Here is a 13,873-nt window from a genome sequence, read left to right as displayed (position 1 = left end):
TTGCTCTTTCCCCTGCCTGCCTCAAGTAACCTCTTAATCCATAAATAAACTCCAAAGAATGGAGCCTCCATTGCTCACACAGTAGATCATTCCAGCCCTGACGTCATCTCAAGCCACAGCTGAGCATCCTACTTGTCCTTCTCACATGCCCTGAACCCCTCACAGCTGCAGCTGGGTCTTGAGATAAATGCAGAAAATCCTACTCTAGGAAGAGGTGGTAAGAATTAGCAGAAAGTTGAGGCCACTGAAGAGTAAACTACACGACGAGTCCAGACAGGCAGATGGCTCTGCCCAGGGTCAGGGGTCCCGGAGTAAAGGGAGCAGCTTTCCTCCATAAACCTTATTTAGATAGTGACTGGCTTTTTAAGGGTGTGTGTGTCTCCTTCAGGATGTCTCCCCTGATCCCCTCCAGGCTGAGCTAGGAGCCCCTGCTTCAATGGTCTCATCAACATGATTTATCAGGGACTTACCATATGATTCTAGAATCACTAGTGTGTATGCTGATGATCTAGGAACCTAGCACAGAACTTGGCCTGAGTAGGGGCTCAGTGAGTGTTTGTTGAGTGAATAAATAAACTGTAAGAATCTAACACAGGGGTTGTGGATGAAAATGCCTTCAGAAGCCAGGCAGGATGGACCAAGACATCATCATACTGAGTGAAGTCAGACAGAGAAAGACAAGTATCTTATGGTATCACTTATATGTGGAATCTAAAAGAATGGTGCAAATGAACCTATTTACAAAACAGAAATAGAGTCACAGATGTAGAAGACAAACTTATGGCTGCAGAGGGGAAAAGTGGGGCGGGGGATAAATTGGGAGATTGGGATTGACATATATACACTACTATATATAAAATACATAACTAATAAGAACGTACTGTATAGCACAGGGAACTCTACTCAGTACTCTGTAATGACCTGTATGGGAAAAGAATCTAAAATAAAAGTGTATATATGTATATGTATAACTGATTCACTTTGCTGTACAGCAGAAACTAACACACCATTGTAAATCAACGATACTCCAATAAAAATCAATTTAAAAAAAGAAACCATGGGCTTTCCTGGTGGCGCAGTGGTTGAGAGTCCGCCTGCCGATGCAGGGGACACGGGTTCATGCCCCGTTCCGGAAAGATCCCACATGCCGCGGAGCGGCTGGGCCTGTGAGCCACGGCCGCTGGGCCTGCGTGTCCGGAGCCTGTGCTCCGCAACGGGAGAGGCCACAACAGTGAGAGGCCTGCGTACCGCAAAAAAAAAAAAAAAAAGAAGCCAGGCAGACATTCCAAGTGATTGAGGCTGAGGGTGGTGAGTAGCAGGGAGTGGTGAGAACTAGAGTGAAATGGAGCACATGCGCCATGGCTAAAGAGGCAGCCACTACTCAGCTCCAGCCACTTGCTGCCATGGGAGAATGTGGACCATCTATTGCCTCATTTGATTTTTCAAGAGAAGCCAAAATCCAGACTTCTATGATGAGCTCCTGATTTTTTTCATGTTGTGAGCTAATTTTACACTTTTTAAATTAAGTGAGGGCCAAACAAAACACATATGCTGGTTGACCACTGCCCAGAAGACATGTTTAGAACTTCTACTCTGAAACTTAGGCTGTTCTGTCGTTTCTGATGCAGTGATAGTGATTTTGCTGATAACTGATAGGCAAAGAGGTCAAGAGCAGGCACAGGAAAGCCAATGTCACCATCATCCACAAGCCAATTCCATCTGGATGGCCTCCTCTGCAGGTATCCCACTGGGAGAGGTCCAAAGAGCAGGAGAAACTGAAGGCTGGGAAGGAGGGTGGGGGGAACAGCAGCCTTGTGACTGCTACCTGGTTTGGTTATAGGATTCTTATATAACTCATGGAAAATGCATCATTTTTGAATTATCAGATTATTTTCATCCTGGCACTAGAGGCACAAAGACCAGACAATCTCATCTAATGGACAAAAGATGGGCTTGCCAGATCTATTTAAAGAGGAGCCCTCATTGCCTCTTGCACAAGACATAGGGAATTTAAGACAACACTGGGCAGGGCTCTGGGGAAGAGACCATGGGTGGTGAATCACCCTGGCTGACAGAACTAATATGGATGTAAAGTCTCCCCACATCCCACCCTTCACTTCAATACCAGGGACCTTTTTCATCTCCCACACTGGCCAGTTCTTCTTCTCAAACAAGGCAAGTGGCACAAAGCTCAGAATGGCGCAGTTTCAAATCCTCCCTCCACCATTTGCTGGCTGTGAGTTTAGGCAGGTGAAACCTTTGGAATCTCAGTTTTCTCCATCTTTAAAATGTAACTAACACGTGTGATATGACACACCCCTTGATAAGCTATAATAAGAAGGGCACTTCATCTCTTCGGTATCTGTTCCCAAAATCTACATCCCCAGTCTTACCATGAGAAAACATCTGACAAGCCCAAATTGAGGAAAGTTATACAAAATGTCTGAGTGGACTCTTTGAAAGTGTCAAGATAAAGAAAAACAAGGATCGACAGAAACCATCATAAATTGGAGGAGACTAAGAAGAAGACAGGACAACTCAGTGCAACGTGGTACCTGGGACTGGATGCTGGGATCGGAAAAGGTTGTGAGTAGAACTGGTGAGACCTGAATGAAGTCTGTAGTTTAGTTTTTAAATCATGGGACTAGTAGCTCTTCCTTTTCAAATCCCTTTCCCCTTTCTCTTCCTTTCTCAAACAATTCAGTCCTCAAACTTAGTTGGGACAGAGCAAGGTGGGTGCCCACCATCGAAGGAGGTGGGGAGATGTGGTGACCCAGAGTGGGTGCCCACGTGGTGGGGAGCCTGACATAAGGAGTCAGAGCCTGAGCAGGGTGGGAAGAGTGTCCATCCAGGAGTGGCCTGGAATGAGGCATCAGAGGCCAACAGTGAGAGGAAAGCATGGCTGTTCAAGAAGAGAGTGACAAGTATGGAAGGGAGAAGGCTGGAACGAACCCTGTGGTGTTGGATGGGAATCGGACACAGTGTGAACTCATGGCTTGCAGGATATACAGAGAGATACATGAATCATTACAGAGATGAGTGATTAATAGGTCGTTTCAGTTTTGCAAGATGTGGATGGATGGTGGTGATGGGTATACAACAATGTGAATGTGAATGTACTTAAGGCCACTTAAAAATGGTTAAGATGGGGGACTTCCCTGGTGGTCCAGTGGTAAAGACTCCATCTTACAATGCAAGGGGCTCGGATTCAATCCCTGGTCAGGGAACTAAGATCCCACATGCCACGGGGCAACTATGCCCGTGCACCACAACTACTGAGCTCATGCGCCTCAATTAGAGAGCCCGCATGCCGCAAACTACAGAGCCCACATGCTCTGGAGCTCGCACGCCACGACTAGAGAGAAGCCTGCGCACCACAACGAAAGATCCTGCATGCCTCAACGAAGATCTCCCGTGCCGCAACTAAGACCTGATGCAGCCAAAAATAAATTTAAAAAAAATAGAAAGGTTAAGATGGCAAATTTTACATTATGTGTATTTTACCACAGTTTTTTAAAATGATAAATAAATGTAGATGTAAATGATTGTGTGTATGTCATGTTGTATGTGTGTGTCATATTGTGTGTGTGTGTGTACACACCTACATTCCCTCCCTCTGTCCCTGAAAGGGACTGGGAGGCCTTGCCCTGGTAGCAATGAGCACAGTCAGTATTCAGATCTTGACTTTGAAATATCATTTTCACTAAAACCAACCATGTTCCTTGGAGAAATGGCTGATTCCAGGGTTGAAACAGGAAAATACAAGATGAGCCTAGAACATCTAGTGCTAGAAAGCTCAAAGAATGACAGATCATGGCCAAAGGACACAGCAACTAGCTTGAATGGGTTCCCACCAGCCACACCGGGAATAATTTAATTATCAAACTAAGTAATGAGAGTAATGGACGGTAACCCACTGAATCCACAAGCCCATGCAGACATAAATAAAGTACTTGCCCGAGATCATGAGGGGGTAAGGTGGACACTCACTTTTTCCTGTTTCATTTTTTCCTATTTAAAAAAAAAATGCTTTGAGTGGAAAGGATATGACACATAGAGCAAACTGGAGGCCCATAAAATTCCTAGAGAGACAGCCCAGGACATATGGACTTCTGAGATCTGTCCAGTGTCATTTCCTGTTGGTGGGGAGAGAAGGTGCAGGAGGTGCCAGTGAGGCATGGGATGTGGGAGGGGAGCGGGAAAGAGGGGATGGGGCTGGGCTACCAGCTGCTGCTTCTGATGGCCCCCTGCAGTGGTCTCTGCCCTGCAGAGTGAGCTGCTCCACCTCTGGTTCACATCGAAGGGTAAAAGCAACGGGTTTCTGAGCTGGAAGAAGCCCAGAAGACTTGGCCAAGCCTGCTGCTTAGACACGAGGGCACAGCATCACCTCTTCTGTGGGTCACCAGGCCTGGCCAGCTCCCCAGGGCCTGCAAAGGGGCCGTGGTTGGAATGAGGCCATCTGCTTAGAACTCCATTATCTGGGCCCAGTTCTGCCTAATGTACAAAACAGCATCATCATGTGTACAGAGGGGCAGGTTCTATGACTTGCTGATGACTCATTTCAGGACCAGAATGAAGCTGGATCTGTGCACACACCAAATGCAATCGCCTCCACCTACAGGGCTTGTCTGTGCCTCCCGTGGTACCTCCCTTGGCTGGGAAGGCACAACTGCTTGCTGTGGAATCTTGAGAAATTTCTTAACTTCTCTGAGCCCCAGTTTTTCCATCTGGAAAATGGGAACAAAAATTCCTTCCTCACGGACCACAGTAAGCCTATTAGAGTCACGGGACAAAAGGCCCATTCAAACCCAGAAAGCTCTCCATCCGTGTCTGCCATTCCTATTGGTCATTTGGATACCAGTATTCTGTCTTCTATTGGGTAGTAAAAATCTTAGGAGGGGAAAAAAGGACTTTTTCTTCCAGGCTTTGTACCCCAGCAATTAGTACCATCTCTGCCAGTATGAGGCAGGAGACAGACAGATGACATTTCATTTTCTGGTTTTACTATTTGGTGGCTGTGTGACTCCAAAAGGAAGCTTCCTTAACCTCTCTGAGCTTCAGTTTCTTTCTCTGTAAAGGTGGAATCCTTGCCCCTGTGACCCACGTGTTTGTGAGAACTGAGAGAAGCAATGCATGTCAGGGTATATGTGCTATTTTCCTTCCCAGACTCACATTAAAGGCTCAAAGAATAGCTGTTGAGTTGAAGGAACGCACATCAGGAAAACATCTCTTAAAACCATCCAGCTTTGGCCCCTTCTCTGCCTGGCATTAGTTCTTTCCTCTTCAAAAATTGGCAGCTGCCAGAAAAGAGCTGATTCAGTCTGAGGAGAGCTCTGAGTCTCACATCCCAGCCAGTGGAGGTCTCAGCTTCCTACCTTGGTCTCGCCTGTTGCTGTCCTCAAATATATAGAAAGGACATGGCCTCTTTGCCAGATGCAACCAGCTCTCTTCTCCGGTGCCCTCCTGGGTGTTCCCTGGGAGCCACGCGGCTTCAGTGGGACTCTCATCTGTGGCTAAGAGCCCCGGCCAGAAATCAGGTCTGCAGAGCAAAAGGGTCTGGGTTCTGGGGTTCCACCTTCCTTGGTCCTTTGGAGAAGAAGGTGAAACCAGAGAGGCTGGTTACACCTTAGCAAACCATTTGGCCTCCTTGTGCCTCAGTTTTCTTATCTGTTAAAAGGGCTTATAGATATTACCCACCTTACAGAGTACAATAAGGCTTCCTTAGAGGTTCGAGTATGTAAGGGGCATACTTAGTACAGTACCTGGCACATAATAAGTGCTCACTCAGTGATCACTATTATGAATGTTAGTTCTCATTTGGAATCTCTCCAGCACTAAATAATTCCTCCTGAGTAGCTTAGAAGTTGCCAGGGTTCAAGCTCAACTCTGCTTTACCAGGGGAACTGCGGGAGAGTTATTCTCTCATTTGGTTTCTCTCTCTTCCTTTCACAAGTGAGGAATCCAGGGACTTCCCTGGTGGTCCAGGGGTTAGGACTCTCAGCTTCCACTGCAGGGGGCATGGGTTCGATCCCTGGCTGGGGAACTAAGATCCCACAAGCCACACCGTGCAGCCAAAAAAAAAAAAAATAGTGAATCATCTGATCACCCAGATTCTAATACACCCAATTAACCCCTCCCCTCCTCCAAAAATTATGTCAATCCCTCAAACAATCACCCACTTAACTACCAGCCACAATCTAACTACCCCCTGAAACTCAGACACTGCTCAGGGTAATCAACACACAAAACTGAAAGCTTTTGCTTTAAGCTCTTATTTGAAACCTTGAAACAAGAAAAAGAGCAGAAGCAGCAGCCTTCCCCATCTCTGTGAAATCCTAAATTAAAAAAACCTCAAAATAAAAAACCAAAGATAAATTTTATACATAATTTAAAAATATAACTGCATACTCTATTCCATAATATAATTATTATATATTGACAAAATAATTCTAGAATATACATCATTTCCATGTGTGTGTATACACTCAACCAAAGGCTAAGAGAAAGGCTGTCACACTCAAAAGCAAAATGGAACAAATTACACAGACTTTGCATGACAAGAAAGAGCTAGAGGAATAACTTTGTGGAGGCCCGCCAAGTTTTCTCTGAAGCAGCTGTTGAAATTTGCTTCATGATTACAGTGGGATGTGATTGTAGGTGAGGATTGGGGACAGGTTCTTTGAGTAACTGTTTAGATCACTTTGCACAGCCTTAAATATATTGTGCTCTCAAAAAAATCTATTCACTTATCTTTCTGTCTGAAATTTGTCTCCCTCCATCCTTAAACTCCTGCTTTTTAAAATTAACACTAATTAAGAGCTTACTTGTTGAGCTGTTTATCTATTCACCCTTAAAACATCCCTAGGAGTTTGATACTAGTTTCATCCGCAATTGGCTGACTTGGAAAGTGAGGCACAGAGCAGTTAAGTAACTTTCTGGAGGTCACACAGCTATGCAGTGCCAGAGTCAGAATTCAAACTCAAATCTGTCTGATTCCAGAGCCCACACTCTTAACCACTAGGCTCTACTGCCTCCCTGTGGTGGGTTTTCCAGTCAGGAGGAAGCCACCAGCTTTCACAAATCCCTCCCTACCTGATAACACACAGAACTCAGTGCCCCCCTGTTGCTTCTCATAACAAGCCCCACACCTTGTGTTTACATTTTCAACACGCATAAAATATTAATCCACCAGGAGAAAAAAAAAAGTACATTGGTTTGAGTTTTTTTAAACCAATAACTTCTACTTTCTCTGACTCTAGGCCATCGTAAGGAAAGCATTTTTTTCTCACCCTCCTATGTGAAACCAAAAGAATTCACTCACTGTCAACTCTGGATCTGGGGTAGGTTACATCTCCGAAGTTTTAGAAACATCTTGTTCTTCACATCGGTGTTTCAGATACCTCCAGATGACAGGGAGGCAGGTTTATTTTTTTCCTGTTAAAACTTTTTTTTTTTTTTTTTTTTTTTGCGGTACGCGGGCCTCTCACTGTTGTGGCCTCTCCCGTTGCGGAGCACAGGCTCCGGACGTGCAGGCTCAGCGGCCATGGCTCACGGGCCCAGCCGCTCCGCGGCATGTGGGATCTTCCCGGACTGGGGCATGAACCCGTGTCCCCTGCATCAGCAGGCGGACTCTCAACCACTGCACCACCAGGGAAGACCCCTGTTAAAACTTTTAAAGTTTAAAGCAAAAGTTTTTGGCCTCGGAGGCTGGTTTCATGCTACGGTGGGTGAGGCTTGGGGTGGCAGGGGAGGAGGGTCCTGGTGGGTGGGGCTGGTTTGATGTATCTGGTGGGATTAGGAGCAAATGTGTAGAAGATTAGAACAGAGCCGATGGGGTCTGTGGGAGATGGATTGAATTAAGGTTTGATTAGCTATTTGGTTCCTTACTATTTACCAAGTAATGTGGAGGGTGACAAAAAAGCAGCCCAAGAAAAGGGCAAAGAAGAGAGTGGGGGAGGTGATGCCACCTGGGATGTGTCATTCCCCTTCTCTGCTCCTCGGTTTACCCATTTGAGAAAGAGAAGGTGGAATTAGTCTCTTCTCTCCCTTGCGGATCTAATTCCATGACTGATATGTGCCTTCTCTTCATTTCTCCCAAATTGTTGTCCCAGTTTTCTGAGTTTTCACTGGTACCATCATGAAGGCACTTTGTGACCATCTATTGGGAAAGTAAGTGTGTGTGTGTGTGTGTGTGTGTGTGTGTGTGTGTGTGCATTCAGTGTGAATGCCTGTTTTATGCATATCATATGCCTGCCACTGTTCTGGGTACTGTGATGAGTGCAGCAGACAAGGTAAAACCCTGTACACACAAATATCCAAGTCCTCCTCTCCCTGGACACACCACTGAACTACACTTCCTGGCCTCCTGCGAAGTTAGGCAGAATCACGGAACAGTTCTGGTTGGTGAAATGTGGGCAGAAGTGATGTATGTGATTTCCAGGCCTGGTCCCTAAGAACACAGCTGTGGTCGTCCATGCTCTATCTTCCCTGTTTGGTTGGTCAGATACTAAACCCCTAGAAAATGACAGAGCCATTTGTGGATGGAAGAAACCTGAGTCCCTGAATGGGCATGTGGAGCAGAGCCCCACTCCCACCCCCGCCACACACACAGACACACAAACCTGCATCAGAATGTGATGTGAGCAAGAACTAACCTCTTTGTGTTAAGCCACTGAGATTTTAGGGTTCTTGGGCCTACAAGCAATGCTTTTTCAGGAAATAAAAGCCCTGCAAACAAAGTAAAGGGATAGTGATTAGGGAAAGGGATGACGTCATGAAGGTTTTAGGAAGAGGTAACATTTGAGGCAAGACCTAAGGATGAGAAGAATGAGTCACATGGAGATGTGTGGGGAGACTACCTCAGGAAGAGGGAACAGCACAAGCAAAGGCCCTGTGGTAGCAGCAAGGTTACAGTCTGAGGAATAGAGGAAAGGCCAGTGTAGCTGGAGTACAGTGAGCTTGGGAAAGTGTGAGAGATGAGGTCAGAGGGGTGGGTGCCCGATGGCAGCTAGTTCACAGAAGGCCTTGCAGGCTGCAGTGGGTTTTATTCTAAGTGTGATGTGAAGCCATTGGAAAGTATGAAATGGAGGAGTGATAGGATATGATTTGTGTTTTTAAAGACCCCTCTGTGGCTGAAGTCAGATTGGTGGTTACTTCTGGCAGCTGGGGAGTGGGGACTAGGGGTTAAGGTTATGGAGGGGAGGGTTGAGGGAAAGATTAGTAGGTGATTGACTGGAGAGGGGCCTGAAGGAACCTTCTGGGGTCCCAGAAATGTCCCATATCTTGATCCAGATGGTGGTTACCTGGGTGTGTCCATAGGTAAAAATGCATTGAGCTATACGCTTAAGATTAGGGCATTTTACACACATTACTGTGTGTATATTTACCTCAATAAAATCAAATAAAGACAAATGAAGCAACCTAATGTCCATTGACAGATGAATGGATAAAGAAGGTGTGGTACAGGGACTCCCCTGGCGGTTCAGTGGTTAAGACTCTGCACTTCCACTAAAGGGGGCGAGGGTTCGATCCCTGGTTGGGGAACTAAGATCCCACAGGCTGCACAGTGCAGCCAAAAAAAAAAAAGAAGAAGATGTAGTACATATATACAATGGAATATTACTCAGCCTTAAAAAATGAAAAAATGCCATTTGCAGCAACATGGATGGACCTAGAGATTATCATACTAAGTGAAGTAAGTCAGACAGAGACAGACAAATATCATATGACATCACCTATATGTAGAATCTAAAAAAAAAAATGATACAAGTGAATTTATCTACAAAATAGAAACAGACTCACAGACTTTAAAAACAAACTTATGGTTACCAAAGGGGAAAGGTGGGGGGGCAGATAAATTAGAAGGTTGGGATTAACATATACACACTATTATATATAAAATAGATAGGACTTCCCTGGTGGCACAGTGGTTAAGAGTCCACCTGCCGGGCTTTCCTGGTGGTGCAGTGGTTGTGAGTCTGCCTGCCAATGCAGGGGACACAGGTTCAAGCCCTGGTCTGGGAAGATCCCACATGCCGCGGAGCAACTAGGCGCGTGAGCCACAACTACTGAGCCTGCGCGTCTGGAGCCTGTGCTCCACAATAAGAGAGGCCACGACAGTGAGAGGCCCGCGCAGCGCGATGAAGAGTGGCCCCCACTTGCTGCAACTAGAGAAAGCCCTTGCACAGAAACGAAGACCCAGCACAGCCAAAAATAAATAAAATAAATAAATAAATAACAGTTTACGCTTTAAAAAAAAATCCACCTGCCAATGCAGGGGACACGGGTTCAAGCCCTGGTCTGGGAAGATCCCACATGCCACGGAGCAACTAAGCCCGTGCGCCACAACTACTGAAGCCCGCGCTCTAGAGCCTGTGCTCTGCAACAAGAGAAGCCACTGCAATGAGAAGCCCGCACACCGCAATTAAGAGTAGCCCCCGTCACCACAACTAGAGAAAGCCCGCGCACAGCAACGAAGACCCAACGCAGCCAAAAATAAATTAATTAATTAATTTAATTAAATAGATAACCAACAAGGACCTACTGTATAGCACAGGGAACTCTCCCCAATACTCTGTAATAACCTATATGGGAAAAGAATCTGAAAAAGAATGGATATATGTATATGTATAACTGAATCACTTTGCTGTACACCTGAAACTAACACAACATTGTAAATCAACTGTACTCCAGTATAAAATAAAAAGTAAATTTTTAAAAAGTCATGGGAATTCCCAGGTTAGTCCAGTGGTTAGGACTCTGAGCTCTCACTGCTGAGGGCCTGGGTTCAGTCCCTGCTTGGGGAATTAAAATCCCTCAAGCCGTGTGTCACAGCACCCCCCTCCCCCCCACACACACAAAAAAGTATATTAAAGAAAGACACATGAAAAGGAGAAATCCAGGGGAAGATGTCGTTAAGAGTGAGCAAGGTTTGCCAAAAAACAAGTCCTGGGGACTCCCTGGTGGTCCAGTGATTAGGTTGCGGGCTTTCACTGCCGAGGGCCCTGGTTTGATCCCTGGTCGGGGAACTAAGATCCCACAAGCCAGACGACTCAGCCAAAAAACAAACAGAAAACAAGTCCCTCTGGCTGCTGCATGAACTGGAGGGGTACTTCCTGTTCCAGTTTTACTCTCTGTTAGGGAGACAGGGAGAAGAAAGGGAGCATGTCCTTCTCATTGCCACCAGCTTGAGTTTTACCTTTTAAAGGCAAATTGGTTTCATGTTCTTCTTTTTCCTTGTTCTATCTCAAGACACAGAGTCTCTGCCTCTACTGTCCACATCCTGGCCCATCTCTGCCCTCCACTGCCATGCGCTGCCCTGCCTCTGTGCTGTTTCCATCCTGCAGTGCAGCATCATCCATCCGGGAGGCCATATTCAAATATTGCCAATGGCCTCAATAATCCCTTTAATGTAATTTTTCCCCCAGTCAAGGATCCAGTCCCAGATCAGGGACTGCATTTAGTTGTTGTTATGGATTGAATAGTTTCCCCTCAAAAAAAAAGAAAAAAAAGATATGTTGAAGTTCTAACCACCAGGACCTCAGAATGTGACTTTATTTGGAAATACAGTCTTTACAGAGGTAATCAGGTTAAACTGAGGTTATCAGAGTGAGCACTAATCCAATATGAATGGAGTTCTTTTATTTTATTATTTTTTAAAATTTTATTTACTTTTTTTTTTGGCCACCCTGCACAGCTTGTGGGATCCTAGTTCCCCAAGCAGGGATTGAACCCGGGCTCTTGGCAGTGAAAGCACAGAGTCCTAACCACTGGATCACCAGGGAATTCCCGAATGGAGTCCTTTTAAAAAGGGAAATTTGGACACAGAGACAGACACGCATCGAGGGACAATGGCGTGAAGAAAGGCAGGGGAAAGACGCCATCCATCTACAAGTCAAGAGCAGAGGTTTGTTACAGACCCTTCCCTCACATTCCTCCGGAGGAACCAACCCTGCTGACACCTTGACCTCAGACTTGTGGCCTCTAGAACTTGAGACAATACATTTCTGTTCTTTAAGCCCCCCAGTTTGTGGTATTTTGTTACTGCAGCTCTAGGAGGCTAAGACAGTTGTCAGGTCACTTTAATAGCCCTTCTGACTTGACTGGAAAAGGAGCAGATGATCCACCATGTGAGCCCCGAGGCCGTAGGCTGCCCGGCGTTTGGAGCAAGTTTTCGGGCATCCATAGCACCCATCTGGTGAGATCTGACTGGACTTTCTGCCTTTAAGAGTCCACCTGGGGTGTTGGGTGGGCCAGTGCCCAGGGCTGGGCCCTGGGGGAACCCAGGGGGCACCAAGACTTGGACGCTGCCCTCAGGCTGCCCATGGGCAGCAGGATGGAGGGGACACCCTTCCCCCAAGGAACAAGGTAGACACAGCTTGGTGAGGGCGGCAGGAGGAGGAGGCCAAAGGGGGCAGCAGAGAGAAGGGAGGGGCCACATGGGGATGTCCAGGGGGCTCCCTGGGGGAGGTGAAGGTTTCTCAGGTTTTCTCCATGAAGGACAGGTTTTAAGGGTTTTTTTGTTTGCTTTGGGGTTTTGGGGGTTTTTTGGCTGTGCTGTGCAGCTGATGGGATCTTAGTTCCCTGACCAGGGATCAAACCCGCACCCTCGGCAGTGAAAACGCAGAGTCCTAACCACTGGACCACCAGGGAATTTCCCAGTTTTTAAGTTTGCAAAAAAGATTGAAGTAAAATTCCTGGTCTCTGTCTATTGGCTGAATTTCCCTGTGGCTGCCTCTTGCTGAAGGTGGGACAAACGGTGACAGCCTGTGGTCTCCCTGGCAGCTGGGCCTTGAGGAAGGAGAAAAGAAATAGCTGCTTGCTGAATAGGCCCTGTCAGAGAAACAGAGCAGCTCATTCACTGCAGGAAAAACAGGACCTCAAAGCTCTGGGGCCTGACTGGGAACCGTGCAAAAAGTGGTTCCTTTTCCACAAAGATCGCTCACAAGATGCACAATGCACCCGATTCCCAGGGCACCTAGGTGCGGTGAGAGCTGTGTCTTCAACACCCCATGGTTTGGGAGACTGTCATCACCCGCAGGGCTGAGCCCAGGAACCCAGGGTGCTTCCAGGAGCTTAGACCTAGATCTGAATGGGCTGAAAGGTCACCAATGTAAGATATATGACTAAGAGGGAAGACACAAGCCAACACTGAGTCACTTTGAACCTTCAGATCCGGGTTTTTCAACCTCAGCACTATCGACATTTTGGACAAGATCTTTATTGACATTTGGACAAGATTCTTTATTGCGGGGGGGGTCTGTTCTGTGCATTATAGTACATTCAGGATTCCTGACGTCTACCCACTCAGATGCCGGTAGTGTCCCTTTCCCCAAGATGCAACAACCCCGAATGTCTCCAGATTGTCAAACATCCCCTTGGGGGTTGCAAAATCACCTTTGATTGAGAAACACTGCTTTAGATAAAAATTCACCTTAGACTTGTTAAATTTTTTTGCAATTACCTGAAATCTACCTCAAAAATCTAAATGACCCAATTTCAACACCAGTATTTGAACCCCACTGAATGCAACAGAAAGCAAATCAAGGAGGCAATTAATTACATACTGCCTAACTTGCTGCTTCCTTGTAGCTCCAGTTGCATTTGGCTGTTGGCTTTCCTTCCTCTCCACTGTTTGAATTGTTGCTGTGCAGAGCAAAAACAGCTTCAGCTCCACCTCAGAGCTGGCCGCATTTCAGCAACGGCTGGGAGGACTCTCATGGGGCTTTCCAAGCTTAATTAGTTCATATTTGTCAAGTTCCTTAGGAAGCTCAGGCCAGGATGCTATGGGAAGTCCAAGTTACTGGGATTCTCGCCACACTCTTTAAAAGAACATTCCCACATAAAAAGGCTGGGGTAAGCCAGAAAAGAGCTC

Source organism: Neophocaena asiaeorientalis, unplaced genomic scaffold (genome assembly GCF_003031525.2).
Source record: "Neophocaena asiaeorientalis asiaeorientalis breed wild unplaced genomic scaffold, Neophocaena_asiaeorientalis_V1.1 scaffold30, whole genome shotgun sequence".
In the NCBI taxonomy this organism is placed as follows: Eukaryota; Metazoa; Chordata; class Mammalia; order Artiodactyla; family Phocoenidae; genus Neophocaena; species Neophocaena asiaeorientalis.
Note: the sequence above shows the minus strand (reverse complement) of the source record.